Source organism: Trachemys scripta, chromosome 11, assembly GCF_013100865.1.
Source record: "Trachemys scripta elegans isolate TJP31775 chromosome 11, CAS_Tse_1.0, whole genome shotgun sequence".
NCBI lineage: Eukaryota > Metazoa > Chordata > Testudines > Emydidae > Trachemys > Trachemys scripta.
Window position 1 is genome coordinate 28521217 of NC_048308.1, and position 21592 is coordinate 28542808.

Consider the following 21592-nt stretch of genomic DNA (forward strand, 5'->3'; position numbering starts at 1 on the left):
AAGTAAGGGAGTCAGAACAGGAGCTGACAGGGACATGGATATTCTCCTTTTGGGGTTACTCTGCCTATCCCACTATCTCCTACCCCACTAAGAACATGTAGGGTGGCTAGTGGTGGCTGCCTGCTCAGCTGGGTTCAACAAGGTGCCATCTCCAGCATCAGAGTAGAGTCAGGCAGGGCTTCACCCTGTGCCTGAGGTGAAGGTGGGTGAGGGACTGGCTGCAAGTGTGGGGCAATGGTGGCACTAGTGTCAGTGCCCTCTCTTGACCTGGAGGGGAGGACTTGTGCTCCCCCCTTGCTGGCCCATAGGGGAGACCCTTTAGATGTGCTCAGTGCCTTGCCCATGAGGCACTGCACCTCCCCTGATAGCAGTAAGGCTGTGAATGGCGGAGACTTGGGTCCTTGAATTCCATCAGGAGAGTGACAATAGAGGAGCTTGATTTCCCCAGGGCAGAGAGGGGGAATAGGAGGGCCACATTAAGGAGGAAGGGTGGCACTGAGGACAGCAGCACCCTCTCATGCCCATTCACTCCAAAGGCTTGATGGGGATGCAAGTGTCTCACATGGCAATTGCCCTTCAAAAGCCACTTTGTCATACATTTTGGAGGCCACCACGATGGCTGAGGGCCCCTCCCACAATGCCCACACAGAGAATTAGATAGCCACCAGGAACAGAAAGCTATCTGCCAGAACCTGGTCCTCCTGTCAAGGTTGAGAAAGGGGCATCAGCTGCTCTAGGCAGAGAGAAATTGGTAATATCAGTGGCTCTGGGGGATGCAGCCACATGGTCCTAGGACTGTGTACTCCTGGACTTATGGAGTGGGTGGAAAGTCTGGTGGTGGTGGTGATAGAAGCAACACCAGCCCCAGTAGATGGGGTGGCAGTGATCAAGAGGTCTTTCTGGTAGGTCCTTGTGTTTGCCCTTAGAAGAAGAGAAAGTTCTGACAGTGGAGCCTTTGTCCTTGAAGGGACGGCTGATGTCATGGAGTGAGGACAACAAATGTTGACCGGGAATCCCCTTCCCACCTCAGCCTCATCTGGGCCATCTGGGCAGAAGCCTTATAGGGGAGCGTGGGGGCTTGCCACGGTGGTGGAAGAAAAATGGGGGCAGTTAACAAAAACGATAGCACTCCCTCCTTTCTAGACAGAGCAGAGCGAGGGGCCAAACAAAAGAACCAGGGGAGTATTAGTGACCTGCCCCCCCTGGCTGCATGGGGATGGCTAGGGGTAAGAGCTCAAGGCAAACACCAGTGGGAAGAGGGGAAAAAAAGGGTGAGAGGAGGCCCTGTGTTCCCAAGAAGGGGGGAGGGGGGTATTCTTGGGCATATAGGAGCAGAGAGAGGGGAGAGAAGGGGCGTCAAGGCATCCGCCTTCCCTCACAAGAGGGGAGGCAGCAAATCCAAATTGCAGCAAGGGAACAAAACAGGGCAAGGTGGGGAGTGGAGGAACAGGACTAGCCACACCGGGTCCGGGGTAGGAGGTCGGGGGGAATCAGAGCGGACGCACCCGCCCGCCCTCAGCAACAGCCGCTGCCCGTGCCAGAGCAGGGACAGATCTACGCTGTTCCCCTCACGGCTCCTTCCAGCAGCAGCAGGAGGAGGAGGAGGAGGAGGTTACTTTTCAGTGTCTGGTTACAAGAAGACACGCCTCGTGCTGCCTGGAAGCGTGCTGAACTAGGTGGTGGACGGGCAAGTACAGCAGGAAAAGCAGCTTCTGGGAAGCAGCAAGAAGCACGGTAAGGGAGATGCACGGATTCCTGCGTCCCGGGGCAGCGGGGGACAGTGCTGCACAGGGCCTAGTGGGGAGCCTGCCCTCCCTGCTCGGGGAAGAGTCGCTTCCTTTAGGCAACAGCTCCAAGCCGTGCGCGGACAAAGACAGGCCGACGGGGGAGGTATAAATAGTCACAGAATCAGGTTGCATCTGGGCTAGCGGGGGCTGTTAAGGGGGATGCACTAGTGCATAGGCCCCTGTGCAAGGTGTAACGGCTAGATCCTGCTGGCGCTCTAATCTGCACTCCGTGGCGTTCGCTCCTCCCGGGCACGGTGCAGGGCAACAGCAGCCTGTTAGCACGGGCTGGGCCGTGCTCCTTGCAAGCCGGGCCCAGCGCCAAAGCTCTCATCCTCCGCCTCCTGCCCGCGCTTTGCCGCTCCATTGGGCGAAGGAGACGCCAGTTAATCCGGCGGCCCCGGCCCAACCCCCGTGGGCTTCCGCGTTTCCTGGTACCTAGGAAGCCCATGAGGCGCTGCTGAGGGTGCAGGTACTGAGGCTGCTGGCTGGAAGCTGCATTAGTCCCACTGCTGCTGCATCCACCTTCTCTTCCATCCTAGGCGGTAAAGACCTTGCTGGAAGCATCGGCTAGTATTACTGAGCAGTTCCTAGTGTTTCAGGGAGCAACAGCCTGACTAGGCTCCTTGCCAGCAAATTCCTGCTTTGTAAGTGTCTGCTATTTTTTTTTAAAGCTGCTTTGCTTTAAGTTGCCTGCATTGCTAGTAATAAAATAAAGAGGGTTACTGGGGGAGAAAAATTGAAGCATACCACCCAACTTCATTTAAATACAGTGGGCTGGCAGAGCTTTTTTGAGAGGGCACTCATGGGAACACTAGTAAGTAATCTGATAGATAATTTAATATTATATGTACATGTAAAATAATAAAACAAGGCTTGGCAGCACAACATATAATGCCAAGCAGCTGCTATCCTGACTGGGCTGCAGGTATTACTCCACATCACCTTCTTGTTATTTGGCAGAATCGAATAAGAGCACAGCTGGGGTGAAAACATTTCCTCTCTGAGTTATCATCAAAAGACATTTTTATGCATGAGGGGCCACTTCTTCAGGACTCAGTTACTAAATTTTGTGGTGTCATAACTCAGATGGATTGCATTGCCTCTTGCTTCCTAGATAAAACTGTAATGGACTTGTCGACACTTTTGTAGGCAGCAAGTGACTTTTTTTTGCTTCAGCATTTAATTATGATGTAAGTTTATATTTGCAGTTGTGGATACAGTGAGGGCAAAAAAAAAAAAAGGCAGTGCAAAGTGTTGCTCAGTGGTTTTAAAAACAAACCAAGAACAGGATAATATACTTGTTATGAAATTAAGTGTAATCACTCAAAATTATATAAGCCATCCTTACGCATTAACCTATACTTGCAAAAGTTCTCATTTTTACAACCCTAATAGATTATTATAAATTTCTTGGGGATACTCATCCATTCAGATCAAACGATTAAACAGGAGTTTCACAGTGGAATGTGTTCTGTAACAAAAACTTCAGCTGTTACTACTTAAGAGTTTTTAAAATTGATGGGATATATAACAAACTTGTATAAGGTCCCTTGTAGCTATCTCTTTTTGCTTTATGTCATCATCCCCTTCAGTAGTTAAGTACACTTAGGATTTCTTAGTATTCTGAAGCTCTTGTTTTATATAGTGGCATTTCAGACAATTCCCTAAACATTGTGGAATCTATTTGGTTAACTTTTCTGCCAATGAAACATTCCACTAGAGTTAAGGTGTTGTCTCTACTAAAAATGTCTGTTATATATTGCACTTTTTTAAAAAATTCTAATTGACAAAAAAGTAAATGTTCTATAACAAACTAATAAACATAATGGAACATTGAGTCTTGCTTTCCTATTGGATACCATACAAATCTAACTGCTAGGAAAATGGATACTGGCCACAGAATACCATAATCATGGTAACATTGCTGAACTTTTGAAAATAAAGGGAATTATTTTTAATTTGAATTTAAAAAAAAATTTTCATGGAATAAAATCTTTTGAGTTGGGTATTTTTGTCTAGTTAATGACTAGGTGGATTTCCTTGAGCTTTTCTCTCTTCTAGCCAGCCACTAACTGCTAGGAAGTGTCTGGTGTGAAGGCCATTAGTACACACCTTCAATTATATGAGTTCTACCTTCCATAGGACTAAACCTACAGAAAGGCTAATACCAAAGATAAACTTGAAGCTAGCCTTGTCCCCGGGCTGCTGGTAAGAAGTAGGAGCTGTCTCTGTCTTTGAACTCTCACTTTTCTCCACTGTTGGGGCAAAAATAGTTCTCCTTCTTTTCCCCTAGCAGCTGCATGTTCTCCAGCCTCTGTCTTATTTTTTGTTGTCGAGGAACTTGCTTTCCTCTCAACCCCAGTGCCTACTTGAGCTTTCTCAAGCAGCAACAAAATGAAATTGACAAGTCTAGGCACTGCCACTGCTTCTTCTCAATATCCTCATACAATTTCACACTACTGCTGTTTGAAAAAGCACGGACTAAGTAGCAGGGCACTGGAGTTCTGTTTGTAGACTCAGACAACACCGTTCACATTTGGAAATTCATCTTCATGACCATAAGGGGCAGATTATTTTTATATAAAATCTTAATTCTTATGGCTCCTAATTTATGAGGGAGAGTTTCCTGGTCTCTGGTGACTGAAATTGTCAAGCCCTGGATATCGCTTGTACAGATATTATTGCAGTAGTGACATTGGTCTCAGAATCATTCTACTTTGTGATTCTTACCCATACTTATCACAGATGCTATTCTTATATTCTCCCTCTTTCCCCCACCCTCTCCCCCCAACACACACATACCCATACAGACACTCTCTGGATCAAAGTTTGAGAATATTTGCTGGTGGTCTGCAGAAGCTGGCTGGTCATATTGTGCTGGCTTTCCTTATTTCCAGCTGCTAAGTCACTTTAAAAAACAGCTAAAATATATTAAATACTTTCCTAATATTACTTTCCCATGTAAAGCTCACAGTAGTTGCTACAAGACAGTTATGTGCTTATGAATGAAAGGGGGGGTGTTTGATTGCAAATGGCAGGAGAGTTTGTCCATGAGATAGTCTCTCTATTTAGATGTGGTCCATCCTAGGAAAATTCTTGAGAACATATAAGAGGTATCATTGATGCTATATATTAATTTTGTATAAGTAAAAATAATGAATGCAATAGATTTGAGATTTAAATTGTCTGAGGTCAGGAAATTCAGACTTTGACTTTCCACTGGAATTGTAACTGTTACTTTCATGGTCTCTGTGCATTTCGCTGGGTCTTTCATTCCATGATCCCATGTGTGTATAGATATATAGATAGTTATATGTATAGATTCCACTTAGCTGATTGCTACTGGGGCTATATGGTTTGTCATCTTAGGCTAGTTAGGCCCATCTTCTGAGTACTGATTGGTAGTATTATAGATAGCACTTATCAGATAAGTGAATTTAAATACCTAGGATCAATGGTTGCTGAATATGGTACCCTCCCGAGTAATAGACTCATAGACTTCAAGGTCAGAAGGGACCATTATGATCATCTAGTCTGACCTCCCGCATGATGCAGGCCACAAAAGCTAACCCCCCCCCCCCCTTTCCCTTGACTCAGCTGTTGAAGCCCCAAATCCTGTGATTTAAAGACTTCAAGTCTCAGAGAATCCTCCAGCTAGCGACCTCCACTCCATGCTGCGGAGGAAGGCGAAAAACCTCCAGGGCCTCTGCCAATCTACCCTGGAGGAAGATTCCTTCCTGACCCCAAATATGGCGATCAGTAGAACCCTGATCATGCAGGCAAGATTCTCCAACCAGACCCTCATTGACCATTGATACTATTTACCAGCAATGGCACACTGTTGATTAATTGACTAAAATCACGTTATCCCATCAAACCATTCCCTCCATAAACTTATCTAGCTTAATCTTAAAGCCAGAGAGGTCTTTCGCCCCCACTATTTCCCTCGGAAGGCTGTTCCAAAATTTCACCCATACTAACATAGCCTAACCTGATACCAGACACCTCTATGTTCTTGGGGAACCAGGGTGCAGTATCCAGCCTGACTCATGAAAGACACCCCCCCCCACCCCAGCCTCTGCTTAAACCAAAACCCATCAGAAGGAAAAAAAACTTTCACTAGCATCGTACCAAATCTGGTTAGTACAAATGGCAGGAAATGTCTCTGTGATAAAAAGATGCCAATAAAGTTAAAAGTGTATAAAACTGTAATTTGACCCATCCTATATGTATAGAACAGAGACTTGGCCAGCCACAAGAATAGAAATGAGTATGCTCTCCACCACGGAAATGAAGATGTTGAGATGGTCAAATGGTTGTACACTCTGTGAGAGGAAACAAAATGAGTTTGTGGTGGACCTAATGTGGGCTGCCTCAACTGAAGACAAATTGAGAGAGGGGTGTTACCAGATTTTCCCATTACTTTGGGGTATGCTCATTGATTCAGGTTACTCTTCTGGGGAAGGGGCTTCTGTAATTCTATCAATGTTTTCATATGGAGTTCTACTTCTCCCTTCTGCAAGTCCCCTCCCAATGGAGCCATCCTGCAGGACCTTGGTTCCCTAGGGCTGGGTTTCTCCAGCCCCAGAACCGGATGAACCCCCACACATACATTAACAGAGCAAGTCTGAGCGGACCGGGTCAATCAGCACTGTCAAGCTGACCCTTTATATGTCTCTGGACTCACTGGGCTGGATGAAGCAGCACTTTCAAGCTGTCTCTCCTTATATGCCCCTGGGCTCCATGGACTGGGTCAAGCAGCGCTTTCAAGCTGTTACCCTTATTTATGCGTGCCAGACTCAGCACGTCCCTATCCCCACTCTCGCAACACGATTGTACTGGCAGTAACCTACTTGATGAAGAAACCCCACAGTATTTTGGGTGCTGCAGGGATCTTTAGCTTAGGTAAAAGAAGCGTTGCTGTAGAGTGAATGGGGGAAGCTAAAAACACAAAAGAGTAAAGTTCAGCAAGAGAGAGAGAAGCAACCAACTTAACCATAAAAGTTATTTATTGAATAATAGTGATAACTACACAAGGAGAGCTTAACCAACATAACATACATTATTAAAGGTTAATACCTAAGGTAGAAAGGAAAACAGAGAGAGAGAGAAAGAGAAGGGGATCTCACTGCTCCCTGGTGCTTGAACTGGTCGTGGTTCCCAGGTGATGGTTGTAGCTCAGGATCCTGAGGGCAGGAGACAGGCAAAGTCCCCAGCACGATCAGTCAGGAGAATATGGAGTCCCAGTGGAACTGATGCATAGTTTGGATCTAAACATCAGAACCCTGACTAGAAGGTAAGTAGGGATTTTTGTAGAGAAAATACAATGGTCCAAGGGAGAACACTAGATTTGTTGATGATTCAAGGGTTTTCTTTAGGCTAGACAATAGGAGCTGATCACTCTTGGCTATGGGTGGTGTTTTCTTCCAGGGAGCTCACAATGCAACTAGGCTGCTTCAGTATTTGGGTATCAATTAAGGATTCATTACTAGAATTGGTCTGATAACTGCTGAGCTGGGTGCGTGCAGGCATAGGTTCATTAGCATCTGGAGCAGAGATTCCCATGATGCAGTGCTTCCCTGCTTTTTCTGGTCCTAGAGTTCAGTGCGGTTCTGTGTTCTCCATTCTGTATGTAAATTGAGATGTCTTCCTGTCCCATCTTTCATGCAGATGAGGCATGGGGAGTTGTCTCTGCTGACCATTCTGTATGCTAATGGAGATGTCTTAATTTTGTCACCCTTGTCAGAAGGGGTTTAGGTGTGTATCTCAACGCCCTTCACTGCTCTCTGCAAGTTTTTTTTTCCTTCTGATGGGTTTTGGTTTAAGCAGAGGCTGGGGTGGGAGGGTGTCTTTCATGAGTCAGGCTGGATACTGCACCCTGGTTCCCCAAGAACATAGAGGTGTCTGGTATCAGGTTAGGCTATGTTAGTATGGGCATATCTAGCAGAGACCCGGGAGTTATATTGGTAGGATGGCTCTTGCAGTGATTGTGGATGGAAGACGACCAAGGGGAAAGCTAAATTCTCAGAACATTGACCAGATGTTAGTCAGACCTTAGGGAGACCAATTGTATGACAGCCAGGCATACAAGCATGAGGAAGAAGGCTATAAAAGTTGCTGACTCCAAATAGGGAAATGGCAAGAAAGAGGAAGAAGACAACTTATCTGATAAATAGTATCTCAGTTACATTTTAGTTTAATTTTGTTTCACTCTTAAAAAATCTATTCTTCTCACAGAGAATGACAAATCTGAAAAGAACTATAATTTTATGTATTTATAAGTCATTTTCATGCTGTTAGACCCTTGAATTCCTCAACATTATCAGATTCTTTATATAGCTATGAAGAGACCAGGCAGATCCTCAATGGGTGTAAGTCAACATAATTCCACTGGCTTAAATTACCAGCTTACACTAGCAAAAGATTTGGCTCGTGGTTCATATTTTCAAAAATGGCCTCAAGTTGCATAATCCAAAATTGCATAGCCAAGTATTTTCATTATGCAGTTTTCAGTGACCAATTTTTTTTTGTGTTCAAAAGACTCATTTGTACATAAAAGTTTATTGTTGGGGCAAGAATGCTTGGCTAATTCTGCTTCTGATGTCACTGAATGTATAGATGATTAACTTTAAACCACAAAAATGAATGTAATAATTTCATTTTTTAACTTGTATTACAGGAGGGTTTTTTCCCCACTGAGGTTATATTTGAAACATTGCACATTTATCACCTAATACTGCCACATTTGCCACAGTTTTCTAATGATTCAAATAATACAACATTAGCTAGTGGAATGGGAGAGCTATGTTCTCGGTTTGTTCTCCATGTATGTAAGGCTCTGTAGCAGGGTTCAGTGCTTACGGCACTGCCTCATGACTTATCTGGGTATTAACTCACCACTGATCAGATGTCCCTTCCAGCAGTCGCTCAGCCCATTGTTTTAATATCACCTTCTAGGATTCTTGGTAGTAATCTTTTTTTGTTACTTGTCCCTCCATCCAGGTCACTTTAGTTCTCCCCTTCAGGGGGTGGGAGGAATGGCGGTTAGTGTCTTTCTAGGCAAGCTGTCCCTTGCTGTTCCAGGCAGTTCTCTGTTCTACATCCAAGGCTGTGCCACTTCTCTATTGGCGGATAAGGGAACTCAGGGTATGTCTACACTACCCGCCAGATCGGCGGGCAGCGATCGATCCAGTGGGGATCGATTTATCACTTCTAGTCTAGACCTGATGAATCGACCCCCGAGCACTCTCCCGTCGACTCCTGTACTCCACCGCCGCGAGAGGCGCAGGCAGAGTCGACGGGGGAGTAGCAGCAGTCGAAGACACCGCGGTGAGTAGGTCTAACTTCAGTTATTCACGTAGCTGAAGTTGCGTAACTTAGATCGATTCCCTCCCCCCCCCCCCCCCAGTGTAGACAGGCGTCAGACCTTCCCTCTGTTCCAGGTTCTAGCCCAGAGACCCTATGCTCTGCAACTATGATCTACTTCTAGACTTAGCTGCTACTTCTCTGAGCTCTGTTCTACTTCCTCTCCCGGTCCTCTAGCAATACCTATCTGAGATTCCTCTGCTCTGTGGCTACTTCTCCAACCCTGTAATCTCTAACCAACATCCCTCCTGCTGATTATTTCCCCCTGCAAGCCCCTCTGTTCTCTGCTTCTTAGGTTTATTGAATCCCTGCCTGTTCCTGCCTAGGTAAGCTTCATCCTTAATTAAGCATTATTGATCCTTGGCTCCCCTCCAGAGGCAACCTATGCAGTTAATTGGCCATCTAGCCTACCTTAACCCTTTCAAGACTGGCGTGGGTGAGCACTCAATCACAGGCTCTTTCTATATAGGGATTTTTTGCACCAGTGTAGCTACGCAGCACCAATGTAAGATGGGGCTTGCACTCATGGAGTTAATCTACATTATTTGGTGTAACTACATAAATTTCCCAATTCTAGATAAATCCTAAAACAGTAGGTACAGTACCTGCAGTGCTACATATTCATTTGTATGAGAACATGTGAGGGGTGGGGTGTACAAATAGCCTAATAACCCTTGCTCCCTAATATGACAATAGAGGCCAAATCAGTCCCATGCAGTGACATTTGAAGCTGGTGTCATTCTTTGAGGGAGGAGTTAAAAAGGGAGAGCCCAGCTCAGCTGCTCCCTTAGTGGGAGGAAGAGCAGACTTTGAGCTCTTACTGTGAGCAGAGAAGGTTGGCTGTGGCTAAGAACTGGGAAGCCTGCTCTTAACAGAGCCCCTTCCAGGTAAAGGATGAGTTTTTATTTGTTCATGTGTATTGTGGATTTCAGTGTGTGGAATTTTTGTACTGGACTTTTTTTGGGTAGACTCTATGTATATTTTGGACTTTGGAAGGAGTGGAGCTGTTATGTGGCCTAGCATGGAGGGCTAGCATGGATGACCAGGAGGAAAACACAGGCAGAACAACTAATGTGCTATGTCAAAATGGGGCATGTTTCTACATACTAATTAAGGAACAGATTGGGTGTATAGGATATTCAATGGCATAGTATATTTTTAATTGCAGTATTAGCCAAACAGAGCTATGCTATGTCTCAGTGATTTAGGGAAAAAGTAATATATTATCATAAATGTTCAGCAGTAAGGGACAATGACTGAAGATTAGTTGTTAACTTTTACTTAGTGTGTGATATCTAGGTTTAACAGTTAAGGACATAGTCAAGTGTCTATGTCCTTGTTTCTATATTTCTATGCATTCCCTTATACATTTTATCTTTGTATCAAATTAAAGCTTGGATAAGCTCCAGTTGCTGCTTCTATATTCATACATGTGTGTAAGTATAGTAGTTACTTTCATGATTCTTGAAGTAGGCCCTCCTAATAACTTAGTGTCATCTAAACTATTATGCATTTAAGAGTAAGTTCCTGTCTTTATATAATAAATATGGATGATTTAGTTGGAGATTGGCCCTGCTTTGAGCAGGGGGTTGGACTAGATGACCTCCTGAGGCCCCTTCCAACCCTGATATTCTGTGATTCTATATAAAGTACTACTGTAATGGTACAGAATTCTGTGTTTTGGATTATTACTGTACAATTTCTATAGAGATGTTAAAAAGGTTCCCGTTGATATAATAATGATATGCTGCATTGCTTTGTTAGCATTCTGAATTAGTGTCCTGAAAATTAATGTACTGAATGCTCCATGGAAGGCTAACCACTAATGTGTCTTCAGGATTCCATCTTTCATTAATTGTTTGTTGTGTTATCATAGCACCTTGGGGCCTTGACTTATGACTAGGACTCCTGTGCTACGTGTTGTACAAACATGTGCTACGTGTTGTACAAACACAAAACAAAAGACAGTCCCTGTCTCAAAGAGTTTACAATCTAAGTATAGGACGAGACAACAGATGCATATAGAGACTGTTGGGGGAATACAGGGAAACAATAAGACAATAGCATGATAGGCTGTGGTCTCAGCACTGCAGTCACCTAGCTGTTGTCCAGTTTTCATAGATTACAAGGCCAGAGGGGCTATTGTGATAATCTAATCTGACTTGCATAACAGACAGTAGAACTCCCCCACAATAATTCCTAGATCAGACCTTTTAGAAAAACATCCACTCTTGTTTTAAAAATTGGCATCAATGGAGAATCCACTACAATGTTTGGTAAATTATTCCAATGGTTAATTACTCTCATTGTTAAAAATTTACACCTTATTTCCAGTGTGAATTTGTCTAGCTTCAACTTCCAACTGTTGGATCATGTTATACCTTTCTCTGCTAGACTGAAGAGCCCATTATTAAGTATTTATATTTTCCCTGATGTAGGTACTTAAACTTTTCTTTGTTAAATTAAATAGATTAAGCTCCTCGAATCTATCACTATAAGGCAGGTTTTCTAATCCTTCACTCATTCTCGTGGCTCTTCTCTGAACCCTTTCCAGTTTTTCAACTTCCCTCTTGAATAGTGGGAACCAGAACTGGATGCAGTATTGCAGCAGTGCCAAATACAGAGGTAAAATAATCTCTTTAGTCCTACTTGAGATTCCTCTGTTTATGCACCCCAGGATTGCATTAGTTTTTTTGGTCACAGCATCACATTGGGAGCTCATGTTCAGCTGATTATACACCATGGTCCCCAAATTTTGTTCAGAGTTACTGCTTCTCAGGATAGAGTCCCCTATCCTGTTTGGTCTACATTATTTGTTCCTACATGTATATATTTACATTTAGCTGTATTAAAACACATATTGTTTGGTTGTGCCCAGTTTACTAAATGATCCAGATTGCTCTGAATCAGTGACCTGTCCTCTTCATTATTTACCACTCTCCCAATTTGTGTCATCTGCAAACTTTATCAGTGACTTTGTTTTCTTCCAAGTAATTAATAAAAATGTTAAACAGCCTAGAGCCAGGAACTGATTCCTGTGGGACACCATTGGAAACGCTTGATGACCATTCCCCATTTACAGTTATATTTAGAGATTATCAGTGAGTTTTTAATTCATTTAATGTGTGCCATGTTAATTTTATATCATTAAAAAACTAGAATAAAAATGTCATGCAGTACCAAGTCAAATGCCTAACAGAAATCTAAGTCTATTATGACAACACTATTTCCTTTATAAACCAAACTTGTAATCTCATTAAAAATCAAGTTTGTTTGACAGGACCTATTTTCCAAAAGCCCTTGTTGATTTGTATTGATTACATTATCCTTTTAATTCTTAATTAATCAAGTCCCATATCAGCCACTCTGTTATCTTGCCTGGGATTGATGTCAGGCTGACAGGCCTATAATTAACTGGGTAATCGAATTTACCCTTTTTACAAATTGGCACAACGTTAGCTTTCTTCCAGTCTAGTGGAATTTCTCCAGTGCTCCAAAACTTCTTGAAAAGCAATGTTAATAGTCCAGTGAACTCCTCAGCCAGCTCTTTTAAAACTCTTGGATGCATGTTATCTGGACCTGCTGATTTTAAAAATGTCTGACTTTAGTATCTGCCGTTTAACATCCTTCAGAGATACTAGTCGAATGGAAAGTCAGAATGAAACTATCTGTGTTTTCCCCAATACAGAACAGAAATATTTATTGAACACTTCTGCGTTTTCTGCATTATTATTGATAATTCTACCATTTCCATCGAGTAATGAACCAATACTATTGTCAGGACTTTTTGTTCCTAATCTATTTAAAAAAAAAAAAAAAAAAACTCTTTTGTATTGTCCATAACTCTGCTGGCTGTAGATGTTGCCTTGTGTCCTTTGCTTCCCTTATCAATTTTCTACAATTCCTAGCTTCCGGATTTATATTTGTTACTATCAACTTCACCTTTTTTTCCATTAGCTATATATTTTATTTTTATAGCTGCCTTCACTTCCCCTCTAAACCAGCGTCAGTTTTTAAACAATATAGCCTTCTTTCTTGATTTTGGCTTTCTGAGCATGTTGATTCCCAATGATCATTCTCATTTTTCTGGTTAAATTCTTCCTCTCAGTTGATTTGGCTCTCAATTGTTTTCAGCTTTGTGAATTTGGCCCCTTTAACAGCACTGAGTATAAATATCACTGGTCTGGACTTTACTCTGTCTGCACATTATAAATGTGATTAAGTCATGATCTCTTGTACCTAAGCTACCATTAATTTTTTGTTCCGTAATAAGTTCCTCTTATCTGTTAGGACAAGATTTAATGTAGAATTTCTCCAAGTTAGTTGAAACAGTTTCTGAGTTAATAATGTTTAGAAATGCCAAGAATGTTTTAGTACTGGCCTCATGAGACCTCCAGCAGGTGTCACTCAAATTGAAGTCTCCCATGATCACACAGCTTTTCCCTATTATAGATAGGTGTGTAAGGAGGTGGGCATCTTGTTATCTAGTGAGATTTGGTGGTCTATAGCAGACACCAACTAATACCCCATCTTGAACTTTATCTGTTAAGACATTGATCCATAAGCATTCAAGCTCATTTTCTTCTGAGTTATCAGTGACTCAGAAACAGGAAATGCCATTGTTTACATAGAGTGCTACTTTCTTTTGCCCACTTGATCCTTCCTAAGTAGGTTAAAACCATTGATGTTAAGATTCCTATTGTGCAAATCATCCTACCAGGTTTCAGTAATACCCACTAGATTGAGTTTATGCTCATAAATGGACAGTTCCAATTCCTCTTTTTTTGTTACCCAGCCATCACGGAAAAGGAGAGTTTTAAGGAGAACAATGAAGTGGCTTTGTGGATGTTTATAGGGACTTCCTCCCAAGCATGAGGGGCAGCATAGGAGAAAGTGCAAAGGTGCTTATTTGAAAATTTAACAATTGAGTGCAGGCACCATTGGCTGATAGGAGGCAGGAGTCAAACTCTTGATACTGAATGAGAGGTGATAGGCTGTGAAGGGCCTTGAAAGTGAAAATAAGTTCCTTATGTTTGGGATAGAGAAGAGAGCTGCTGGAGGGATGCAAAGAGAGGCATCATGTGGTCAAGTGGTGGGCTAGGAAAATGATCTTTGCAGCTGCATTTTGAAAGGATATGAGTAGGGCAAGGTTGCATTTGCCAGGGCCAGAGAAAAGGGTGTTGTAGAAATGGAGCTGTGACCTGATGAGTTTTAGATGGGCAGATGGATAGGAAAGGCCATATTTTAGAGATGTTATGCAGAAAGAATGTGTGAGAGTTGTATATAGCCTGGGTGTGAGGACCTAAAGAGAGGTCTGAGTAGAAGATAATGCCTAGGTTATGGGGCTGAGTGACAGGCAGGATGGTGGTGTTGTCCCTAGTGATGGGGAAAGGAGGTAGTGGAAAGGGATTGGGGGATGGGAAGATAGAGATCTGGTTTAGTCATGTTGAGCGTGAGCTGATAGCTAGACATCCATGAGGAGATGTTAGAAAGATGTGCTGAAATTTTAGTTTGGACAGAAGATCGGTCTGGAATGGAGAGAGAGATCTGTGAGTTGTCAGCATATAGATGTAGTTGAATTGTTTTGTGGATGAGATTACTCAGAGATGGTGTAGTGGGAGAAAAGAAGGGGACCAAGGATAGAGCCCCGTGGAATCCAGACAAATAACGGACGGGGGAGGGGAGGGGGAGGAAGGATGAGGATCCTCCAAAGGACATGCTGAAGGAGAAATTGGTGAGGTTGGAGGAGAACCGGGAGAGGACAGAGTCACAGAAGCCAAAGGATGACAAGATTTCAAGAAGAGTATGGTTGACTGTGTCGAAAGTGGCTAATGGGCAAAGGAGAATGGAGTACTGGTTTGGAGATTTGGCTAAAAAGAGGTAATTAGAGGTTTTGGAAGGAGTGGTTTTGGTTGAGTGTAAGGTGAGAAAACCAGTTTGTAGAGGATTTAGAATGGAATTGGGCGGGAGGGACTCCAAACTGCAGTTGTAGAAATGGGGTTTGAGATGAAAGAGAGATTGGGAAGTAGTTGGGGAGCATCAGGTGGGTGGGTTTTTTTGGCTTTTTGTTAAGATGGGAAAGACTAAAACATGTTTGTGTTAGGAAGGGAAGAGCCAGAGCAGAATAAGTGATTAAGGAGCTTTGCATGGCAGGCGAGGAGAATGAGTGTGAGGGAGATCAGGAGATGGGATGGGGATCACTAGGGTGGTGGAGAGGAGGAGAACAGATGAGACTACTGTGTGATCAGGGCAAAGGAGGGGAGAGAATGGTAGGAAGGAAAGGCAAGATGAGCTGAGGTGATTAGAAGGGAGTTGGAAAATTTTAGGGGTAGAGGAGACCAAGGTAAGTCATCTTTGGGTAGATCAGTTTCCTATATGAAAATATTAGGTACGTTTTCTCTAATTTCTGCTCAAGCAACAGTTCTTTGTCATTCTGTTTTCTGCCTTCTAAAATCCATTTCATAAGAATAGTTGAAGAATCCTACTCTTTTCAATATCAGCTTAGATAGTTGGTTCCTATTTTCAAATGTAAATTTCTTTCTTGGCTGTTTCAAACCAAGGGTTTTCATGCAACTCAAACAACAATTTTCTTTTTAGTTTTATCTAGCTGGCTTGTTGTAATGTTTATTTGAATGCTCGGAGACAGGTTTCCAGAGATTCTTGTTTTCCCTCTTCCTGAGCTTTTGTCTACAGTCTCTTTTCCTTAAAAAGATAGGTCTTCTAGTCTATTAATATAGATGAGTTAGATCTTACTGTATTTTCTTATGTAACTAGTCCTTATGCAAGTGGGTGTGCCATTAAAGTTGGTGGGACCATTCATGTAATATGAATGCAGGACTGGGATCTTATGACAGTCATGCATTGTATAGCACTGAATGACTGGACACATAGTTGTTGACTCCCCACCCCCTCTACATTTTCAGTTGTATGGGCAACAACTTAATGGAGAGTGAAAAGGTAACATGAATATTGGGAAGGGAGGGAAATAAAACAAACATTAGAGGAAAGATTGAAAAAAGTAATGGTGAGGCAGATCAGAGAAGAGGGGGAAAGAACATGCTGTTTGGGTACGTCTATACTTACCTCGGGGTCCGGCGGTAAGCAATCGATCTTCTGGGATCGATTTATCGCGTCTTGTCTAGACGCGATAAATCGATCCCGGATCAAATCCCGGAAGTGCTCGCCGTTGACGCCGGTACTCCTGCTCCACGGTAAGTTCGATCTAAGATAGTTCGACTTCAGCTACATGAATAACGTAGCTGAAGTTGCGTATCTTAGTTCGAAGTGGGGGGTTAGTGTGGACCAGCCCAAAGAGGAAGACTGAACACAATTCAGCAGAATAAAAGATTAGCGCAAGAAAATAAGTTATAGAAAATCTACATAACAGTAAAAATAAATTAATATTTTGTATTCATTTTAGTGAATTTAACGTTTAAAAGAAGATGGTGTTTTAGACCAAAAAATATCAGGAACTTATAAAAAGGAGCCCAACATTGATGCGAAATAATCCTCCCCACTACTTCAGGTCTTACTCATGGGGGATGGGAAGTGAGGAGGGAAATGTCTGTAATTTTTGCCTTTAAAAAGTGTCAGGCTTTTCTTTCAAAGCTGAATGTCAAGCTGCTTCCCTCCCTAGTGTCCAAGTGCAACCCCCTTTCAATTAAAAAGGAAAAAGTCATTGTATGGCTCAGTTCACAGCAATGAAGAGTGCACCTCAGATCTCACTTGGATCCCTGCAAATAACTGTTTTTTCCAAAATACCAAAAGGCATTATTTCACACCAAAAAAATTATTTTCAAGTTAACTAGTTACATTTAGCTAAAGTTTTACAATAAAACAACAGAAAGGGGTGGCTTAAATATGTGTGTTGATGCCCCTAAGGTAGTCAATTCCTAATCCATTTTAACCAATTTAACTGATTTGATTTAAAAACATCACCACACAAAACACTTAGTTTTGTCTCGGTGCAGTTTCAAAATGCCCAGTGATCGTCCACCTAGAAAGTGTAGGCTAATGTTAATAACTTCCGTGAACACCTTTAATTGTAGTTTATTTAATGAGCGTCTATCCAAATAGAGTACATATACTTGCATCCTTATTTGTTTTTGCCCTGTTAGAAAATTATCTTGCTATAAGTGTTTCTATATGACTAGTGTTAGCTTCATAAACTGAGCCCGTGTGTGCTAATTAAGGGCCTGATTCCAAAAGATGTTGAACACCTGCAACTGCCACTGACTTGGATGGGAGTTGCAGGTGCTCATCAGCTTTACAGATGAGGAACTAATTTAGAAAATTGAAATCCTCCTCTGACATGCCTAAATAATTACTTATTGTGCAATTACTGAAAGGGTGGTGTCTGTTTGGCTGTGCAGATCTATGTCCAGTTTTGTAATAAACAAGACAATTTTTATATCTCTAAACTTCTTCCTACAATGTTTATTTGGCTGGAAAAAATGGCTGACGCTAAAGGGCAAATGTTAGGATCATAGTAATCAGGGTGGATTTAAAAAAAATATTTTTATTTAAATCAGATTCTTAAATTAAAATCCAATACAGCTTTATTAAAAAACTATTTAAAATTAAATTTGAAATAATGACAGCCTATGTTAAGGCCTAAACTTTTTATAATCTATTAAAATAATTTAAATTAAATGCAAAAAGAATTTACTAGTACATATTTGCTGCCAAGTTTTAAAGACAGTCAAACCACTGACCTGGTGGAAGACACTTGGTAAGCACTTGGAACTAGAGTATGAAGTGCTAAACTAGCTTTTGACAGCAATTGCAGAGAGAATATTTTTTTCACTACAGTTTTATTCAGCTAGTTCAGTTCACTGACTCATTCATTCAGGTTAAGAATCCCCCTCCCCCACTCCCCAAAAAGTAGGAAAGCTTGTTTTCATCATCTCATGCCTTGTTTTTATTCATAGATTGGAAGATGAAATCTACTGGTTCTAAAATCTTGAAGGACATGGTGACCAGAAATAATCAGCTCAATTTATTAACTACAGATAATAGTTCCTTTGTTTAATAAATCAGTTAGTTTTAAATGTAAAATAATGTTTTGATCAATTTTTGATAAACATTTTTTCTTATCTATTCAGCACATTTAAGGTAGTTATATTTCATAAATCAATGTAAATGCTGATTTTGTGCATTTTAATTGAATTTGAATTGCCATTCAAATCTTAACATGTCATAAATAAAATATGAATAATTATCTAGCAAATAAGGAATGCATCATTCACCATTTTCTAACATAATAAAAATGGAAACATTAGGAATCTGAAGAAATTAATGTTAAGCTATATAATTGCTTAAATAAATGTGTATAGAATATCAGGGTTGGAAGGGACCTCAGGAGATCATCTAGTCCAACCCCCTGCTCAAAGCAGGACCAATCCCCAGACAGATTTTTTTTTTTTCCCCCCAGATCCCTAAATGCCCCCCTCGAGGATTGAACTCACAACCGTGGGTTTAACAGACCATTCCTCAAACCACTGAGCTATCCCTCCGCATCATCCAGGTTAGCAGAAAGAAACATCAAATTTAGTGTAAAGGGTTTATTGAGTTGCAAATCAACATGTTTTAATAGCTATCAACCAATGAGAATCAACCTTTCTTTAGGAAAATAACTAAAAAATAGAAATGTGTAAAACAATCAGTGATTTTAATCAAGGTTCCTCCTTGTTGATTTAAATTATGATTAAAATTGGTGATGTAAATAGGTTTAATTTTAAATCAATCCATCCTGATGGTAGTTTCCATGCCAGAGCAATGGTCTAACTCAATATTCTTAGCCTTTGGGGGTGGTAAGTACCACATGTTTCAGAAGGTGCAACAAACTTGCAGTGGATAGTTATGGAATCTTCTTCTTGGAGTATGCACAATGTGCCTGAGGTGGCATGTGACCAGGATTCATCACTGAATTTGATCCACTGGTTGGATCATCGGTTTGTCTTATAAAGGAAGTTGCTTCCTAACTCCAGTCAACAAGTGATTGGCTTATGTCATCATACATGAGGGTATCTAATGTTTTCACCCCTCAGTTCATAGTATGTATGATGACATAAGCCAATCACTGGTTGACTGCAGTCCTCCAGTTTGAGAAACACTGATCTAGATGAGTAAAGTACTCTCAGTGGTACACATACCCCGGTTGAGAACCACGGCTCTGGACTACCAGATACTGGCCTAACTGACTGGAGAAAGAATGAGCTGGATTAGAACTGAGGCTGAGTTCAAGGGTAGGTCTATACTTACCGCCGGGTCCGGCGGTAAGCAATCTATCTTCTGGGTTCGATTTATCGCGTCTTGTCTAGACGTGATAGATCGATCCCGGAAGTGCTCGCTGTCGATGCCGGTACTCCTGCTCCGCGAAAGGAGTACACGGAGTCGACGGGGGAGACTGCCTGCCGCGTCTGGACCCGCGGTAAGTTCGAACTAAGGTACTTCGACTTCAGCTACGTTATTCACGTTTAACAAATGAAAAATAAAAGAATGACAACAACTTTCCCCTATGTATTTTGGATCTGTCTTTGCATTTTGAAGTACATATGTGCATGAAAGAGGGCGCCTCCTGACCCAAAGACACAAATTAAAATAAATCCGATACATCTTGTTTTGTTCTGAAGCTACTTGACGCAGTGCTCCTTGAAAATGAAAGCAAAACAAGAGCTTTCCATCCCCCGTTGTGTTGGCAGTGTTGCCTAATGGATAGAGTAGAGAACTTAGGAGATGTGGGTTTTGTTCCTGGCTCTGCCACTGTTCTACTCAGTGACCGTGGGCAAGCTTTCTGTGCCTCAGTTTCCCCATCTGTAAAATAGAGATAATGATGCTGACCTCCTTTGTAAAATGCTTTGAGTTTAATGTATTTAAAAGCATTTTAGAAGAGAGAGGTGGTATTATTATTACTGGTAGCAGGACACAATTTCTCATGTTGTTTCAGAAGGCTTTGTGATATCTTATACATTTTGAACCACTTGGGAAGATGCTAGGCTTATTAAATGAGATGTATACATAGCAGAGAGTGACATCTTTAATTTTTAAGTATAGTATATTAAAGAAGAATCAAAAGTGGAATTACGCTTTAGCTGGTATCTTGCACTGTTGAAAGGTTAATACATATCTTGGTTTACTTTATTTTCTGTTGGAAAAAGTTACATTATTTCACCTCCTTATTTTTGGAAGTTGAATGTTAAAAATATAAATTTGTCCTGTATGCTAAATAACTTTAATATATTTTCCCTTTTACGTTCATTTGTTTTGTTTTTTATTTCCTTGTAAATGTTAAAATATATCTGGAGCTCTAGCAGTAGCTGTAAGTTTGAATGATTGTCCCTGTGAATTTTTATTGATACTAAAATAGTTCCCTCAGCAGACTGCTTTACATTCTGCATGTTTTGCTTAACCCTTTGTGTGACAGATTGAACTATGTGTACCATGATACAAATGACTAGTCACAGGCTGGCTCTGAAGAATTTTCAGTTCTCCTCCGTTATTCTTTAAGCCTGGTCCAAGCCCTGTAGAAGTCAATGGAAAGACTCCCATTGACTTCGTTGGACTTTGGATCAAGATCATAGATCTTAGGGTGGTTCTGTTGTACAGGTATAATTTGCATTTGGACAAGAGATTAAGAACAAGACAATTAGTGGTGGTTTCTGATTTCAAGTCTTTCATCAAAGTACAGCACTCCAGGTTCCTACTTATGCTATTTACTGTTCAAAATATTTGGGATATAGAGGAATAAACCTGTGTCTGACTGCATAACTTTATGTACATTTTGCAATGTGTGCCTTGTATAGTAACTGGTTTATTGTTGTAGTCCTTTAAAATCAATACAAATAGTTGAAAAAGTTATTGACGGCACAAACAGTCTATCTCAAACTTGGAGAAGAATCAAATTTTCTCTCATAACTTGCAATAGATGTCTTTAATGTGTATGTGCTAGAAAAGTGTACAATACTTTATACATCATCTACTACACCTCTATCCCGATATAACGCGACCCGATATAACACAAATTCGGATATAATGTGGTAAAGCAGCGCTCGGTGGGAGGGGCTGCACACTCCGGTGGATCAAAGCAAGTTCGATATAACACGGTTTCACCTATAACGCGGTAAGATTTTTTTGGCTCCCAAGGGCAGCGTTATATTGAGGTAGAAGTGTATCAGATGATCCTTTGCAATGCATAATTTATTTTTCTGATTTCAATAAATGCTTGTAATTCTCATGTCATGCTTCTTGGGTCATCTGCCCTATCTGTGCCCATGATAGACCTTACTTTAGAACACTGTTTCCGGTGTCTGTGTGCCCTATATAGACCACTCTGCTTTCAGTTGGTGCTTTGTTAGGGCATTGTTACTTCCTTTGGCCGATTGTTAATGACAGGGCATCATGTGAAGATCACAGTTTGTTAAACAATTCCTCCTCCTGTT

At 41.5% G+C, this 21592-nt stretch overlaps 1 protein-coding gene across 2 annotated transcripts in view; it reads left to right on the forward strand.

Moving 5' to 3' along the window:
• The first annotated feature begins 1505 nt into the window (after nt 1-1505).
• GPD2 (glycerol-3-phosphate dehydrogenase 2) overlaps nt 1506-21592 on the forward strand; it is a 121376-nt gene continuing 101289 nt past the window's right edge. The window contains exons 1-2 of one of the 2 annotated variants that reach the window (XM_034785650.1): nt 1506-1734; nt 2327-2431. The gene's annotated coding sequence lies outside the window, so the exon portion shown is untranslated. The remainder of the gene's footprint in view (nt 1735-2326; nt 2432-21592) is intronic. The other variant, XM_034785651.1, reaches the window with a different exon arrangement.